The sequence below is a fragment of the Calypte anna genome, chromosome Z (assembly GCF_003957555.1).
Source record: "Calypte anna isolate BGI_N300 chromosome Z, bCalAnn1_v1.p, whole genome shotgun sequence".
NCBI classification, from domain to species: Eukaryota; Metazoa; Chordata; class Aves; order Apodiformes; family Trochilidae; genus Calypte; species Calypte anna.
The window spans coordinates 9,858,168-9,871,870 of record NC_044274.1 but is presented as its reverse complement, the minus strand read 5'-3'; the positions used below and the strand labels follow the sequence as shown (position 1 = coordinate 9,871,870).

The 13,703-nt window shown below is 40.4% G+C and overlaps 1 protein-coding gene across 4 annotated transcripts in view; it reads left to right on the top strand.

The window, feature by feature from the left end:
• FAM219A (family with sequence similarity 219 member A) overlaps nucleotides 1-13,703 on the top strand; it is an 89,934-nt gene that overhangs the window by 9,098 nt on the left and 67,133 nt on the right. The window contains exon 2 of one of the 4 annotated variants that reach the window (XR_003988733.1): nucleotides 9,666-9,932. The exons of the other annotated variants lie outside the window; for them this stretch is intronic. The gene's annotated coding sequence lies outside the window, so the exon portion shown is untranslated. Of the gene's footprint in view, nucleotides 1-9,665; nucleotides 9,933-13,703 lie in introns of those variants that run through there. 4 annotated transcript variants of the gene reach the window in all.

The window sequence follows — 13,703 nt, the reverse complement described above, 5'->3', positions numbered from 1 at the left end:
GTGGAGGTGTCTTTTTCACTAAGTTTGCCGCAGACATTGGAAGAGCATTTGAGATGGAATTGAGAGAAACTTCTGTGATGGTGGCCTCTCCTTGCTTTCAGACAGATTTCTTCAATTGGTCAGTAGATCGTTTTCTTGGTCAGCCAATTATCTTTATCTTTCTTGAATTGTTTTTTCCATTCATTTCAGCCCTATGCACAGTTGTCCTAACTCTCCACAGTTGTGTTTCTCTGTGCACCTCTGATGTTATTCTACGACTTAAGCTTCGTTTTTCCCCAAGAAATGAGACAGTATTGCATTTCTCAGAGAAAACCGCAATTTTTAAAAGCAGTTGTTGGTTAGATTTGTTTTTGTGAAACCAGAAGGGATTCATCTATGCTTGCCTAAGCTCCTTTGTTAATAGTTTTTAAATCATGTTGCCAGACAGTGAACTGTGCTGGTCTGATTTTTTGGCTGATGTACCAGCCTTACTGCAAACTAATGATAGGACAAGATAAGCAGATGAGACTTTCCATGTATGTTTTGAGCCAAGGTAGTTGTAGGAAAGCAACTTCCTAGTTCATGTCAGAGCATGCAGGTCTAATACCTGTTAGCCATGAGGACATCAGGGGATTCAAATCCACTCTTGATCAGCTTCCTGAATTGCTTTTGCTGAATTGCTAGCTGAGTTCAGTACTGAAATAATTATTGCTGTCTTGCTCTGATCTGCAGTGGTATGAGATGTTCTTTTAGGTCACTGTATCTTAAAAAAAATTGTAAATTAATATGTCACTGAGAGAGGTACCAGAGTCCAGTAAGGTTCTCAAAGTATTCTTTGTACTGAGAGACTGTCAAACAAACAAATCACACAGGAACAGCAGTGGTGATGGTCAGCAAATATTTGAATTCTATATAAGTAGTGCAGTTCCATAAGTGAAATCCTAACATTTGTGGCCATGATTAGAAATCTGATCATAAAGGTTTTTGCCTGCAGTGGTTAATGCAGTAGAGGAATGAACTTACTACTTGTGGGTCTTCCCCTCACTGGTACTGACTTACTGCTTGTCTTACCTGTTGGCCTGGAACTTGTTTTCTGGTCAGTCTTTTCAAGCAGCATAAGGTGCTGGAAAAGGAGAGTTTCAAAATTTCTGGAGTCTGCATAATCTGAATATCCAAGGAGCTGTCTGAGCAAACTGACCTTCTCAGACATGGAATAGAGAGGTAGAGGCAGCTTGCATTGCATGGGGTGCATGCTGTTAATAGAAAAGAAAAAACAAATAGTGTTCCTGTCCAGAAATGGAATAGTAAAGCTCTTGTCTGGATCTAGTGACTGACACTTCTAAAAACAGTATGCTCCTTTGTATGAAAGCATGATTTTCTTCCCAACCACATGTACGTGATGCAAATGGAAAATACATCACCTCTTAAAGCCAGAGCACAACCTCCAGTTGAACACTACATACACACAGATATTCTGAAGGCACTGCTTTGTGGGCTGAGGCATGGAAAAGGATGATTGCAATGGGATGAAAAGAACTAGTGAAGGTTCACCCTTCCGGACTTGTGTATTTTGGAGTAGGAGGTCTTGGGTGTACCGAGAAATACCCAGTGCTCCTTTGTCTGTACAAGGGCCAGCTGTTGCCATAGCCTCCTCGCTGCGGCACCACTTCCAGTCCCACACTGCCATGGGACAGCTTTGTTCCAGTGGCAAAATAGATTAAGTGTAAGTATAGCTTGTAGCATTGAGCCCTAATCGTTGCGAATGTGGATTAATTTTGAAAGTACAAGGTAACCCTCGATACCTGAACCTTGGTTGTCATAGCATTTGGCTGTGGATTATCTGTGGAGCGAGAGAAAGCTGAGCATGGTGATCCTGGTGACCAGCTGGGGGGAGAGTCTGTAAACAGGATAGGAACAAAAGGGCTTTCACAGGATTCATGTGATATGGAAGCAGTGGGAGATGTATTTTTTTTTTTAAGCTCAGGATTCTTAAACTTAGAAGAATCTTGCAGCAAAATTGTGTTATAGTCCAGAGAATGACTTTACTGTCCCTCTCTTCCCTGCCAACCTCTTTCAAGTTTGAGGGTCTGCTTAGATCTCTCATCTTAATTTCCCCTTATGTAAGAAAAAAAAATATGAATAGCAGTACTGAGAATAGTTACAGGAACAGCATGTTCACAGATCTTGAAGATGGAGGTCACCTAGCCCACTGGAGCATGTAAAAGCTACACTTTATATTGGGTTGCTGGCAGTTGAAAAGCTTAGGGAAAACTGCCACGAAGTGATTCTATTTCTGTAAGTGTGTGTGTGTGTGTGTGTGTCAGGTTGGGTTTAGATTTCAGTTCTGGTCACTGGTCTAGGATTAAGGAGAATGAGCATGGTAAAGGAGCTAGAGCAAGCCCAGCTCTTCTTGGAAATGTGATGCATCTGTACTGCGGTTTAAGTGGTGGGAATTGCCACTTCAGGATATGAATGCAAAGAATCTAGAGTTCTTCAGAGTTTTAGCAATCCCTCTGCTGTTCTGATGGAGAAAAAAAGTCATACTGCTTTGCCTTCTTCATCTATTCCGGCAGAGCCAGGCGCTTTGGTGGGTTTACTTTAGTGTATCACAAAAGCACTTCTCTGTGAAAAGAATTTCTTGTAAGTCTTGCAAAAATTAGGGCAAAATGATTGTGAAAATAACAGATGATCCATGCTGTGCGTGTAAGAATTATTGTAAAGAGATTATCTGGTTATGGGAGAATGCTTCGTTTGGGTTATGTAGCTACATTTATAATCCATGCTTACTGCTGAGAAGAAGTTTCCTTGTGCTGCAGTGGGAAATGTCAAATGCAAGCTTTTCTTAACAGTGAAGTTCCTTTGCATCATTGAATTCTTAAAAGATTAATTTCTGAATGAGGAGTGGAAATTTTTCCAGGCAGAGATAGCCTATCAAAAAAGTTAGTCCAGTGAGGCTAACTAGTAGCACACATGAAATCTTAGAGGTGCATCTGTGTTAACTTCCAGAGGTGTGAATTTTGCAGTGCTTGCTGCTTGAGTTGTTGCCATAGGCTGTGCTCCATTTGACAAATGGAGATTCATGAGCCCACTTGACCTTCTTTCAGTGACTGAGACCCCTGGTTGCTGTTCACTCTGGGTGTGAGATGGAGAATGTGTGTGCGTTGCCAAGACACCACATCTCTTTTCAGCTCCAATCTGGAAGCTGGTAGCCCATTTGATACAGACTTTGTGCCAAATTTTTGCCTTGCTTGTCCAAACAATTTACCCTTGAAGGAATATTTAGTACTATGTGCCTATTGGTTGTGCAGATTTGAGGAGCTGGTGGCTAATATTCAAGTACCCGGCTGGAGAGGCACAACAGAGTTGTGGGTTTGATGCTGAATTACTTAATATTGTGCACCCATTTTATGATTCGGTGATTTATAAGCAAGAAATTTTACTCTTTCTTAGTAAGCCCTGGCAGTCTGACAGCAGTCATGGTGATGAAGGACAATTGATAATTTTGTAAAAAGTAGAAGAGTTAAGCACAAAGTCTTCAGACTTTAATTCCACGGCTGGGTGTGAGGTTATGCTAGTGTTGCGGATTCACTTAATTGCACAAGATCCTGATAGCTCTTTCAAATCTTAATTGGTTTGAGAATCAAACATTTCATCTTTAGTTTCTGACTTGTCTTTTGTGGAAGATAAGTCAGAATTACAGGAACATGTGATGGGCTTTTTTCAACAGATACATAGGAACTCAAACTTAAGTCCTGTTTATGTTGCCCCTTTCTTTTCAGGATGGCTATTTTTTTTCTCTTTTTTTTCTTTTCTTTTTTCTTTTCTTTTTCTTTCTGTTTTTGAAAGATTTTCAAATGGCCACTGAAGTCTACCTTGCCATATTAACTAATAGCTGGGGAAAGGCTAGATGCTTTCACCACAGGTATCCTGCATTGGTGCAGCAACTAGTAGATACTGCGGAAGAACCTGCCGGGAGACTTGCATGAATTCAAAACTCATTAACATCACAGGGAATTAGCAGCAGTCGGTTAAAATGCTGATAATGTTTTCATACTGACACACAGAGAGCCAGGAGGCATGGTTGAGGCAGGCCCAGTAAATAATGCTCCAAGCTTGACCTTCTGAAGTGTATTAAACCCTTGCTGAGATTTTATTCCCTTGATACTGCAAACTTGTTCTTGTGGTTTAGCAGGGCTGAAGAATTTGCTTTTAATAGTCCGAAACTCTACTTCAGGCTGTGATATTAATTAATGAATGTGACAATTCCTTTAATTTTTCAAGATTGAAGTCAGTTTACCCTTTTTATGTAGAGATAGAAATGTTCTTCCTTGGTCACTGCTAGGGCGTGGGACTTCAATCTGTTGAATGGCAATGACAGTAATAAAACCCTTCAGCTTAAATGGTAAATAATATCAAATTTAACAGAGCTCAATTCTGAATTAGTATTTCAGTAAGTGCCTTAGCTTTCATTCTGCCTTTTCTTTTGAAATAACTACTACTGTGTCTAAATAGTAGGTTTTAGGTGAAAAATGTCTGCTCCTTAAAGACAAGGCTGCTTCTCTGGCAACTCCTGTGTAGAGTTATACAATTTGTGTTGCAGTAAATAATGAATGCCATTATGGCTCTGTCACTGCCATCAGAATTCTCTCAAACTTAAAAATAGTGTTTTGCATGTGGAAATACCATGTTGCCAGCTGTGTTATTTGCTATTTCATATTGCCAGTCAGACTTTTCAAAAGCTAGCTATTGCCTTTCCCTGAGTTTCTAGGTAAGTTTTGCTGTGTTTGTCAGTCTGACCTTCAGTTAATTCCTCAAATGACTTATTCCCACAGTAAAAGTCTATTGTAGCAAACACTGTCTGAACTCACCTTTCACTCTAAATGCATTGCTGCAAGCAGTGCTCAGGTGCTGAGTGTGTATAGCATTCTTAACCAGAGCTGCCTGGTTAGTTCTTATTAAGGTTCTGCAAAGATGTGCTTGGGCCAAATCTTTATACATCTGTTACATTTGGAAGAGGGGATTGTGCTGTTGACTCTTCAAGTGCTGGTGGGATGTACAGTCCTCTTCACAGGGCAAGAGGTACCTAACAGACATGGCTGAGTTGTGATAAAAACTATTTATGGTTAGAATTCAAATCAAGTTCAAGTTCAAGTTACAGACTTATTAAATACTAGAGCAACCAGATGGATGTCTTCTGAAGCTATTTTAAACTAGTTACTTTTGTCTTGCAGATACTGTTTAAGAATCTAGAAATGGAGAATCTTAAAGATTCATTGTTGCAGTATTTTACTCATTTATTAGCAGTTCTGTCTGAATTTGCCCTTTTTCTACCTGCTGGTATTTATTTACAGATGTATTGGTAATCTTCAGTTGGATAGAGAAAGGGCTATTAAACCGCTTAGGTTTATTAAAAATTATTTTATTGCTTGCTGAAGTGTAGTAAGTGGTTCTATAAATCTGGCCTTCCTGCAGTTTGGCATAGCACCTGGAAAACCACCAACCATGTCCAGTGAATGTTTCAGCCTAATTAATGTTTTCTGACTTGGGTTGTTGCTCTGAAGCTCACCTTTGTTTGTACTATAAAAAAGCAAAAACTTTGTTTAGGGCAGAGAGGCTGTCTTCAGACCTGGCTATAATGCATCATGGTCTTCAATAACACAAAGCTAGGGGACTTAGTGGAACTTATGTCTCCCCTGCTCATAGAAGATTTTTATCAGTCTCCTTATATACCTAAAAAACCCAAAACCAGATAAAAACAAAACGAAACACCCAAAAGAAACAAACGAGCAAAGCCCAAGCCATTTAAAAGCTGAGGATGCTTTAGGACATTAGACCTTTGAGCCAAGAGATGGAAACTGTTTTGTTTTCAGTCAGATTGATCTCTGTACTGTCTTGTTGCACCAGTAAGCTGTGCTCTACGGAGTGCTTAAATTGAGTAATAAGTGAGACAGTCAGGCTGACTGATGCCTTAGGGATAGACTAGCTATTAGAAATCTCTCTTAAAACCACAAAGGAACATACAAACCTACAGGTGGCAGATTTTTTCAGGGTCATAAGTAGGATGATATGAACGAAGTGAGACCGGGACAGAGGTATGCCCCAAGCAAAGGTGAGGAACTGGAAGAGGTATAAGGGCACAGTGGGTCAGAAGGAGGATGCAAGTGCCAACTTCTGGGAAAAAGACATCTGCAGGAGTGAGTATAGTATGAGGCAAGGCAGAGGGCTCAACATGTTTGAATCCATAATACACCACGTACAAGTGTGATCCAAATGCTAATTCCTGTGTTCAGCCTTTAAAAAGAGGTATTAAAAAGTGTTGCACTATCAGTGGTGTGCTGGTGCACCTTTTCCTTTAGTAACACACTAGTGGAAATAATTCAATTCCTCTATCTGCCATTTCAGCCATACTGTCTTAAAGGAGCAAATTAAGATAAGCATGCTTAATCACCTTCAGTGATAGAAATTGAACACTTTGTGAAAAGGGACAAGCTTGTAGCTTTGAGATCCAAGTGAGGAGTGCTGGCTGAATGACACAGCCCTGTATACCACCTTCTCTTGCTGAAATGGAGCAAAGGAAATGGCAGCCTAGGTCTGTTCTCCATGCGTTTTATAGAAATAATGGGTCAAAATCAGATTTGATTTTGAAATTGAGTGCTGTGGTTCTTACCAGATAGCTATGGTAATCTAAATGCTGCTGTGCAGATAAAATTAACCTGTATCAGTACTAGTCTTATCATCTTACCTTGTCATAGTTCTAGCTTCAGAGGTAATTGCATGTCATTAGTAGGCAGAGTTGATTTGTAAATAAAACATGGTACAGTTGGATGCTATCAATGGCAACACCCCCAAGAATTCTAATAAAATATGGAGAAGTTACTGTGTATATGGAGGTTACTGTGCATATGGAAGGTAACATCCTGTGGCAGTCTTACAGATACTTACTCTTGCGGGAGACTTACTCCTAGCTGTATGTACAGGGGTTGTGTTTGTGAACTGTCCAGGCTAGTTTGCTTCTGTTGCAGCTCATGACATGTCAAGGCTTTCACTAACTGTCCTTGACTTGGCATAATTTTGTTATTCTCAAGACCCCTCCTGCTTTTATCACTTTTTTTTTGTTGAGGTCTCTCTAATGCTGCTACAATTCTGCCACTCTAGATATGGTTTGCTGTTGAATGGAAATTTTTCTCTCAGCTTCTCTCTCTGTTTTCCTACTCTTCTGCCCCTGAAGTCAATTGAAAAACAGGAAATGAAAGAGAAACGTTTTGGTTTTGTACCAAACCTCCACTGGTAAGTTTGAAATGAGCAACACCTTTCCTTGAAATCTACGTTATTGCCAGACTGTGATGAAGGAATGCTTGAGATTCTTTCAGCTGCCAATGGAAAGAAAATTTAACATGTTGCTTTGGGTTGTTGAAGCCCAGTAACTTCTGGTAAAAAGGTTGTGATTAGTTCTACTTCAGATGCTGAGCATCACTGCAGGTTTTACTAAGTTTCAGGTACTAGCTGCTGGCTTTGATACTGCACCAAGCTTTCATTGGTTAGTAACTGTAAGTGGGTGAAAAATTAGAACTGTAGGTCTCCATCCACATGTCTAAAAGAAATGATTGCATGATGTTGCTCTGTCAGAAAGAGTTTCATAGTACGTTGGCTAGCACTAATAGTGCACACACTTCTCCATGTTGCATCTTACAGTGCAGTGGCCAGTCTTTCAATAACATCCTTGCCATTTGTTTAAGCTATGCTTGCACAGATGTGTAAACTTAAGTGCTGTGCACCTCATGCGGTGCTGCTGCAAGCTTCTGTCACTTCTTCCACAGCAACTTGTATGGTCTTAGTCTCAAATTATTAGCCAGAGATGAGTCTGTGGCCACACAAGACAGGAAACATCAGAGGACACCAACCAGCCCCAGTGTCAGGCTGTGCTTTATGCTGCATATTGAGTGACTCGTGCTAAAGCTTATGAAAGCAAATCCAGGATGCTGGGTTAAGAGTGGCTAGTAAAGCAACTTAGCAGGGATTCATTCTTATCTCCATAGGAGCTGCTCTTTGAAGTCCCTGTGTCCTCCTCATAGCTTAAAGAAGGGTTTCTACACATTTAGCAATGTTTTCTCCCTAGAAGTCAGCTGTAGGGTGCCCTTTACTGTGCTCAACACCCATTGAATGCAAAGGCTGGGTAGTAACAAAAAGAAAAGACAGTATTATTTAGAGTATAATAATTAGTCTTATTATTTACAGCTTTTCCCCAGCTTCTATAGAATGCCCTGCTGGCTTACTGTGATGTCTTATTTTTCATGCAAACAGCTTCTTTCTGGACACCTGATGTTACCTAGAAAACATGCCAGAGTAGTAGCAGATTCAAGGCTTGGTATTTAGATTGGAGAAATCAAGCTGCATTGCAGGGTCCAGTGAACAGTAATATGGACAGTCCTGTGGTAGCTTTGTTGCAGGCTTGCCATCTGGCTAATTAAACAATGTATGGGAGGAGGCATATGATGTCAGTGGAAGCGGTTTTTTTGCCCAGACTTCCAGGAAAGGGATTCATGGTCCACTTGGAGTGATATACCCAATTACTGTGAAAACTGTCATCTGGTTGGTACAATGGGAAGGCCTGGCTGTAGCCCTCTTCACTGGCACACTGGGTTTCTGTGGATCCTTCTGTCTGTCAAAAGAGCTATAGCTAATTAACCACATAGTAATGTCTGCTTTCCAAAGGAAAGGGTGACAAACAGTAGAAACCTCAAAGTTAAAGCCCTTTTTTAAGAATTAATTATTGTTCCTCATAAGATATAAACTTACTCTGTGCAATGTTGATAAAGAACATGCTAATTTTGTCGTGTTGTACCACTGTCTATTTAAGCAGGCTCATAAATAACCAGATCTGTGTGTTAAAAGAACAGCTCTTGAAACAGTTCTAATTAAATGTCAGCTCTGTGTAAAGAAAAAACCTCTGATTCAATGTCCACTTGGTTAATATACATTAAAATTAGAGTCTCAGGTAAGTCAAGTCTGGCAATAGTGGTCTTGTGTTGCTATAGGCAACCAACATATTGTAAACTTACTGGATACTAGATTTATATTTCATGTCTCCATGATCTTTCTGGTAGAAGCCAGGTTTTTTTTCCCATAGATGGGCAGCTCTGGCAGCTGTGTGGATACACAGAAGCAATGCTAACAAGATCAGAGATTTAGATGTCCGTTCTCAATTGATTATTTTTTAAGTATCTTCCCATTGTTGAGCAGTTTTTTTCTTTAAATCTGTCTTTCCTTTGCTTCCTGGGTGGTCAGGGGCAAGCGCATTAGAACCAAACAGCATTTACCCTGTGTATCTAAGGTTAAAAAATTATTTTTGAGTTTACACTTCACCAATGCCTCTGAGATTCTGGCAGGTCTTCTTGGGGAGCTGTCAGCCTCCTAAGAAACTAAAAAGGCAGGTCAGGGTGAAAGAAAACTAAAATAGTATATTGTTCACATCAGGTTTCCTTTGGAGCTCAGCAGCTTATGACTCTTCTGGAAGCAGTGGAAATTTTCCAATTAAAATAATCCAAAGTAAAATTAACTGTATCCTGGCAATGAAACATCATAGGGTTTCATTGCCCTGATTGTTAGAAAGTTGTGATCTACAGATGATCTCTAATGTGGTCATGCAGCATTGATCTTTGTCTCAGACCCTCTTTTTTTTTTCACAGTCACATGATAGTCAGCAGCCACCATAGGCTAGAGACATCCTTTTGTGTCAAGTGTGATGTCCACGTCTGCTGTTCTTCCTGAATAGCCACCACTCATCTTGTTCCTCCAGACAGGATGTTAGAAGCTGGCTTATTATGGGACCTACAGTCCTGAATTTGTTTCACTTTATATAGACAAGAAACATATGAATATGCCTTTACCAGAAATAAAAAATATTAAGTATATGAGTGTGCCTTTACCAGAAATAAAAAAAAAATAGAAATTCTTGTCTCTTATGCCTTCGTGATTTTTTGTCTCCTAGAACTTAGTGATTTTGGCTTTCAACTGACTGGCATGTGATGTAACTGTCTCAATAAGAGCTGTGTATCTTTTTCTTCTAATGGGATTCTTAAATCTCTTTCATGGAAGGAACTTGATGCTGTTCTTCAGGAACATCTGAGGGTGCATATGTGCTGTAACCACATCAACAACTCCAGAACAGCACAGAGATGCCTGAATTAATGTTAAACAAAGCATCTCTGTCCAGGCATCCCAGCATAGAGCCCATCAGGACTCAAAAAGCATCTGATTTAGTCTTAAGCAAGCTTGGTGCTTTTCTGAGGAGAATGTACCTTAGGTAACTTGCTTAAAGCTAAGTGGAGTTGTCTTTCAGCTGCATTGCAGCAACTTGCATAGTAGCATATTCTAGCTACTTACTGATGTTACTTTTGGAGAGAGAGTCTGGAAAGAAATTTTCTGATGTTCATTTATTTGACTTTAGTTATATGGGCCCTAAAGAATGTGTTTTGTAGGTAACTGCAGGGCAGAAGTGTGGAAAGCTGGGCACAAGTGTCTTTCCTTAAATATAGGAAAGAAAATTCTATTTCTTTTAACTTTCCTAATGAACTAAACTATAATCAAGCACTCTGTGGGAGCTGCAGAACACAGCATGGACTTGAAAACCTTTACAGTTTGTGCAACACAGTGACTGCTGAGGGCAGTGTCTAGAGTTTGTGCAGAGTAACAGTGGATTACCAGCAGTGCTGTTGTGTTCCCTCCCCCCAGATATTATCTGGAAGGTGTTTTAGAGGACAGTTTTTTGCACCCTGCAACTGATGTAAAATTGTTCAATTGTTTTGGCCCATGGTATCTGTTCTGTTCTTGCTTTTTTTTTTAAACTCTTTTTTTTAAAGAGTTTTGGTGATTTTCGTAAGTGACTTATATGCTGCCATGGTGCACTAGACTCTAGAGACAACTGGAAATAAAAGAAGACCTCTACAATGCCACAATGAAAGCCACAAAAAAGAGTTTTAAATTACCTGTATGCCTTAGCCATGCCTATTAAATAAATAAATTAATGGATGTGCAAATGAAGACTGACATTAAAGTTCCTCCAGATGCTTTTGTAGGACTATGTTTAAGGGAGCAAGGACTTTTTTGTAATAAGTATTTGTTTCAGGACTGTCACATCAAATGTAATAAATGTTTGAGCTAAGCCAGAAAATTCTGCTCGACCAGTGCTGGGTCAGTGTGTTGTATGGAAAATTGATGTCTGAAGTTGGTGCCAGTTGGTTGTAGTATTGATGTGCCTTTGTTCTGGCTTCAGGTTGCTATTCAGGGTTTTGTCTTTTGAGGGCAAGTAGACCCAAGTGACTCAAAGTGTGATGTTATTTCCTAACCAGTCTGTAAGATGCTCAGCTCCATAATGCAGTCCTTTTATTAGCCTCAAATCTCTGCTGAGTACTTCCTGCACAGGGAGCTGGTTTTGCTTGAGGATTTTTCTTGATGAAGATACCACCAATATTCTGCATGACACAGTTCAGCAAATCATCTAGTTTGCTTTCAGAGGTGTCACTAAACATGCCTTTCATATGTAGTCTTCCTAGCTGCTGTGCCCCATGTTACTTCAGACTACTCTGAGGTCAGATCCTACTTTTAAAAATAGGGCACAGCCAAATGTCTTTGTGTGCAGGTTTCTGTATGTGTTTTGAGAGCCACTGAGCTTTGTGTGTGTCTGCAAGAGACTGTAGATAAAAGCAGCGAAGGAAAGAGGGCTTGCAGTTTCCCAGCAGAGGTTTGTGAGGGTTTTTTTGTGTGATAAGGTGTAGCTGTTGGCAAGGGGGTGACAGCAGGCACCAGCACACAAGTCATGGAGCCTCCTGAGATGTGATGCAGGCTGTCTCATCTATGACAACTTGTTGCAGATCAGAAGAGCCCCTGGAGAACTTCAAAGCAAGAGCCCACCATCAGCCCCACACACAGAAGAGTGAGCCACAAGGTTGTTGAGTGTTCAGTAGGATGGGATTTCTGCCATGAAAGTAGCAATTAAGCTGTAATTAAAGCAGTAGGGCTGGTGAAAAAATGGCAGAGGCCAGTGACCTCTGTAAGGCTTCTGGTAGGAAGCACAGCCCTTAAAAGACAGGTCTTTCCCAAGGTCAGAATTTCTGAAACCTTGGTAGCCACCAAAACCTGGTGAAATGAAGGGAGGTTTTCCAAGGAATAATAAATACAGCACATTAGGAGAGCACTTTTAGCTGTGGCTGATGACTGCAGGGGTCCTGTCAGCACCAGCCTCTTTCTCTAAGGAAAACAACATAAATTCACTTCCCTTCTCAGGACTGACAGAGAGGCCTCTGCCTTCTGCAAGACCCCTCTTATTTTCCAGCCCCCATAAAGAAAGTTGCACAGCCAAAGCCAGCCCCTTCACAGCAGTTAAAAGAAACATCATGTTGTATACCAAAAGCAGTTGCAGTATAAAAAATACCTTTAAATATGAGCAACATACAGCTTTTTTTTGCCACTTAATTTTAAATGATACTTTGAGAAATGAGCTGGCAATGTCCCTTGTAGTCCAGAAAGCCAACCATATCTTGGGATGCATCAAAAGAAATGTGACCAGCAGGGACAGGGAGGGGATTCTGTTCCTCGACTCTACTCTTAGGAGACCACCCCTCTGCAGCCCCAGAAAAGCTGGGGAGAGACTTTTTACAGGGGCATAGGGTGATAGGATATGATGGAATGTGTAGATTTGGGTCAGACTATAGAAAGAAGTTCTCCCTGGAAGTGTTCAAGGCCGGGTTGGATGGGGCTTGGAGCAACCTGGTCTACTAAAAGGTGTCCCTGCCTATGCACGGGAGTTTTATCTAGATGATCTTTAAGGTACCTTCCAACCCAAACCATTCTGTGATTCCATGATTTTTGTTTCAATATGTTAATGTGGAGGTAAGCCACATGGTTAATCACTTAAAGCATTAATGACTCTGGTTTTGGGATACCTGCTTATTTTGTAGTGCACTTCTCAACACCTCCTTGTCAGCAGAACAGAATTCAGAACTGGAGAAGGTTCTTTTTCCTGCCAATGCTCAAATCTGCATGTGGTTTTTATCACTTCTGTGACTATGCAGTACTGCTTTCTGTTGCTGGAAGAGAGCAGCATTTCGTTAGGTATGTATGCATGTCCTGTACCTATCTGAACAAGACACATTTCTGCACCCTGGAGACAAATAGTGAGGCCTCAGGTATGACTGGTTAATTATCAGCAAGCTTTCCTTCTCTCAAGCAAGCACTTATAGAAGTCCTGTGTGAAAGAGACAATTAAGCAGGGAAACATTCTCATATACAAATTTTCAGTAATATTGCCAGAAGCTTTATTTGAAAATAGTGGATACAGTTGTTACTACACCTGCTTTTTAAGATAGAGGGAGGTGCTTGAGGGTGTAGTGGAAGGGAAATGGCAAAGAGATGCAGGAACAGTACTTTGGAGAAATTTGGATTATGATATTATTGCTCATTGTTGCAGTCTCAACCTAGTCATGTCTGTCAGGTGGTAACAGGTATTCATATAGAACTTGTGAGGCATTTCACTGGCTAATGTAATTTAATTTGGTTTAAAATATATTAACAGCTGTTTTAGAGATTAGAGACTTATACTTATTTCACAATCAACCTGTGTAAAAGAAACTTGCTATCGTATAAATAACACAAACAGAAGAATATGTGGTATGGACACTTTATGGTCAAACTGGAAAACTGGAAAAGTCACTGTCTGAATACTTGGG